We start from the raw sequence: 5,006 nt of genomic DNA on the forward strand, positions 1-5,006 counted from the left end.
GTGGCTCAGGCCTGTAATCCCAGCACTTTGGGAGGCTGAGGTGGGTGGATCACGAGGTCAAGAGATCGAGACCATCCTGGCCAACATGGTGAAATCCCGTCTCTACTAAAGATACAAAAACTAGCTGGGCACAGTGGCGTGCGCCTGTAGTCCCAGCTACTTGGGAGGCTGAGGCAGGAGAATTGCCTGAACCCGGGAGGCGGAGGTTGCAGTGAGCCCAGACTGTCCCACTGCACTCCAGCCTAGCGCCTGGCAACAGAGTGAGACTCTGTCTCAAAAAAAAAAAAAGAATTTTGAAAGTCAGGCCCTTTCAACTTTTCCCTATTTCCAGGTATACTTGAAACACACTAAGAGACTATGCAGTAGTAGAGTATCTGCCAAAAGTTGAATTACTGTCTTTTGTTCAATATTACAAAAATCACTTCAATTTCCAGAAGAAGATATGAGAGAGACCGTTACTATCCACATGGGCCTTCCCATTTCTCAGCCTGCTTTGCATTTAAAGCAGGAACATGGGCAGAAATGATGTACACCGTTCCTGGTCCTGGCTGTAAGAGTCACATGCAACCTCCTTCCCAATGGGTCTGACCCTGAAAACCACATTGGTGATGGCAGAGTCACCGAGGAAAGCAACTGATTCTCTCTGATTCACTGTTTGCCAGGGAGCTGTTCTGGAGAGTGTCTGAACTTACAAGTAGATTTTCTATGAGCAAAAATCACACTATTATATGCTTACCCACTGAGATGTAGGAGTTTGTTACTGCCATTTAATCTAATTCTGACTAATTCAGGTATTGAATCCACCACAGATAAGGAAGATCTAAAATGCCAAGACTATTAAAGGCAAAAACAAAAAGGTAGTTGATATTGACGTCAAAGAGAAAATAACAGTAATTGCTTAAAATCCTATATTTGAGGAAAAAATATTATTTGAGGTTAACTTACCAAGAAATTGCTGCAGTCTCAAGATGCAATACTTAGAAAAATAACTTGTTATCTTAAACCAACACAATAAAGCACCATTTTTCTTCTATTCTGTCAGACAAATAAATCGCCCCCTTACCTCTTCTTGAGCCGTCTTCACGTGGACACAATTGTGACTTATGGATTTTTGAGTTGGTGAAAATATCTAATCCTATGGACTGAAAAAAAATAATTGTTAAAGCATAGTGACAATCCAATCTTGAGACTAAATAATTGCTTGAATTTGTACTGTACTTTCACTATTATTTTATATATAGTTTATAGGCACATCATGAAAATTACACATAATGAGAACTATTTATAAAAAGTCATAGATGGTCAAGTTCATTCAAGCTAGTATGTGAATAGGATTTGGAATTCAAACCCATTTCTGATTCTTATTGCTAAATATTGTCTGGTATACTCTAATACTCCTTAATTACTTTTTTTGCCTCCATAAAACTGAGTATCTTAGACTTAGATGTTTCCTTCTCTTTTTTTCTCCATGAAACAGGTGTCCGTGTCTATGTATGCATACACAGAGCTCTCCTTATGGCTTTCTTACAAGAGAGCATTTTTTGCTTGTTTCTTGTTATTTTAAATTGAAGGGTTGCATATTGGAGGTCGCTCTTTACAGTCTTAGTAAACTCTGTTTTGTTTATGTTTTATCAATCAGAAGATAGGCTTTTCCAGAATGTCTACACTCCACTCATTCCTGTGGACCTTTCCTCTTTTTTCTCAGTTTCTTTTAATTGTCTCAGATGTCTGCGTCTAAAACCCCCATCCAGATGCCCCCAGTTGTCTAGAGTCCACCTGTTTCCATCTTCCCTCTTCTTCAGTATTAGTCACAGGTAAATATTATTTGCTATTTTATCTCAGAGTATTTGGGAAACTGTGGGACTCTTGAGCATAGTTGTCAGTGGGGGTTGTGATACACAACAGAAAGAAATAAACCAGAAATAAATGTTCAAAGATGAAACAGCTAGTTAATAAACTAAGAAGTGTTTTTTCCGTCCTTCTACCACCGCATTTACGTTTCTGGAAGGTCCAGAAGAGAGAGATTTAAATTGCCTTCAGCTAAGCTGTAGACCTTTATCAGATGAATGATTTATCTTCCTGAACGGATGATAAAAGTTCTTAGTGCTGTTTGATAGTGATACGATTTAATTTCACAACCTGGATAATTCTCCTCAGTTATAGTTAATACTAAAGAATTACATTTTTAAAACATTCTAACATTTCTAATACAAGTTCTGTTAATCTTTTTTTAATGAAAGACAACTTTAAGTTTTCCTGGAATTTTACTGTCCTTTGAGGACTAAAGTTTTGCACTTTATGTATTCAATCCTGAATTCGTTCAACAAGTGTTTTTTGTGCAAATGCTGAAATGATGGTCACCAACATGGTGCTCGCCTTTCCAAGGGTGTCAGACACATTATGGAAAATATTTTGTTTTGGCTTTCTCACATACTGGAATCCCCGAGTCACTGAGAGGGCAATATGATGGTAGTAAGTAGCTTTGGGATCCATTTGGTTAAGGTTTGCAGCCTAAAAGTAAACCACTTGCTGTTTAAAATGGTAGAGAAATTCATGTGTGCACATCTGTGTCCACAAAGTTCCCTGTCTCTGAGATTTCCATATTGTTCTGTTACTTATCGCTTTGATGGAGGGAGGAAATTAAAAATCCTAGAGCTTAGAACCCGTTGTTTCTCCACCTTAACAGAGGCGTAGAGATCCACTTTTGTTATGTTTTTAGGAAAAGGAATTACCATGAAGATACTGTAAAGTTCATACCAATCCAGGACCCGCTCTGTTACGTAAAGTGTTCCCTCATGAGTTATGCCTTTTGCATTGAGACAATCTTCACCATAGTCAACGCCAGGACTTCTAACTCTAAAGGTATGTGAAGAACCCTTTATTGGTAGCAAATTATAGACCTGCAACATTGAGAGAACAAAGAAAATCTTTTTCTTCTGAACAAATTTTAAAATGTGATAATCAAACACTGCATGTTCTCACTCATAGGTGGGTGTTAATAATGAGAACACATGGACACAGGGAGGGGAGCATCACACACTGGGGTCTGTTGGGTGGGGGTTAAGGGAGGGACAGCAGGGCGTGAGGAGGTTGGGGAGGGATACCATGGGAAGAAGAAATGCCAGATATAGGTGACGGGAGGATGGAGGCAGCAAACCACATTGCCGTGTGTGTACCTATGTAACAATCCTGCATGATCTGCCTATGTACCCCAGAATCTAAAGTACAATTTAAAAAAATTAAAAAAATTTAAAATGCCTGCTTAACTTGAAAAAAAAAAAGTGATAATGTTCCAGAGGAGATTTAAAAGATTATGGTGTTTATTTAACACTCCCATGCTTACATGATGAAAAGCAACACAGAGACTCATGGAGTGACATCAAAGGTCATGGATCCTAATTCTTTTTGTTGTGCAAAAGAAAGTAATATCTAGAGAGCTGAAATGAATCAGTCAAAATCTCAAAATTCATTTTGGTTGAGTAAAAATAAAACTATCTCTATTTCCCAGAAAAAAATGCCTACTTTTAAAACAACATAGAAAATGTGGACATCACAGAGACATGTAATGAAAGAATAAAAGCCACTCACAGCCCCCCACCTAAAACAATCCCTATAAATACTTGTTTCATTTCCTTTTTCCATTTCATGTCGCTAAGGCTGTACCAAGTTTTCTTTTTAGTCTACTATGTTAGGACCAAGTTTAACTTGAGAAAAATTGAGGTGCAGAGACAATGGAGAAATAATTCAATTCCATTTTGCTCTTGCCCAGAGCCTTGTGTAAGGCCACCTGCTCAGGTATACAGTGTTCAGGCCATTGAACACACGTGCAGACCTTCTGATCTGGCTTCTGCCACCTGTCATCTGTGCTACTGTAGTAACAACCTCTCAGCTGTTCTCGTGCTTTCATTCTTGCTCACGTACTTTCAGCAGCAAACATGATCTCTTCAATGGATTCGTCTCAATTGTCCACTCTCCTGCATACATTTCCTCATTGATTCGCCATTGCACTTACTATCAACTCCAAATTCCACACCACGTAAACAGAGCTTGCCATGACCTTCCCCGTTTTCCATCCTACCTGCAGCCTCTAGCATCCTCCCCTCTCACTGCTACGTATTAGGTGGTTACCTTTTCCTTTTCAGTACACTCCAAATTCACTCTGACTCAAAACCTTTGGCATGCTGCTTCCATTTATTGGTTAGTCTGCTTTGGAATCTCCACTATTCTCCAATGTAAAAATTTTAAAATTGTTCAACTATTTCAAAAACTTCTCACCACCTTTACTCTTGATATCAATACTCTGTTTATTCTTTTTATAGTATTTATAAAAATCTGGAATTTTTATGTTTATATGTTTTTGTTGCTTGCTTGTTTTTATATCTCACAAGATTATAAATCTGTATTGGTAAAAAACCAAATCTGGATTGTCCATCATTAGTAATCCTGCTCTCAAAATAATGTCCATCTTATAGTCAAGATGCAATAAATATTTCTTAAGTAAATAAGTGAACCATGAAGCCCGTAAAATATACAGCTGTTCTGAAAGTGCTTCATTGCAAGAGACATTTTTAAAGACAAGATTGAGTGGAAATTCTCTTTTGTCCACACTTAAAGCCAGTGAGTCAGTGCCTGGATTTTCAGAAAAGCATAAAATTTTTGCATAATTACTTGAAGTTATATTAGTGGTGGGCTGGGAAGTGGACTTAAAAGAAAAGAAATTAGAATCAAATTCCTCCTTTAAAATGTATTGCTTTTATCATCAGTATCTTATAGCTGCCTTATTTCTCAAGTGGAATAAGGTCACATGCTCAGGGAATGTTTATTATTGGAACAATTTAACCCAGCTTGTTATTTTGTTCACTTTTCTGTGGAATGGCTAACCTTATTTTTAACATATTGTAGTTGTGTTTTCTTCATTCATAATATTAAAGTAGTAATACCCATTTAAAATAATTATTATTCATTTACTCATTAAAAATGTGTTGATAATCTGATGCACATAAGAT

This window comes from Cebus imitator, unplaced genomic scaffold, assembly GCF_001604975.1.
Source record: "Cebus imitator isolate Cc_AM_T3 unplaced genomic scaffold, Cebus_imitator-1.0 Scaffold614, whole genome shotgun sequence".
NCBI lineage: Eukaryota > Metazoa > Chordata > Mammalia > Primates > Cebidae > Cebus > Cebus imitator.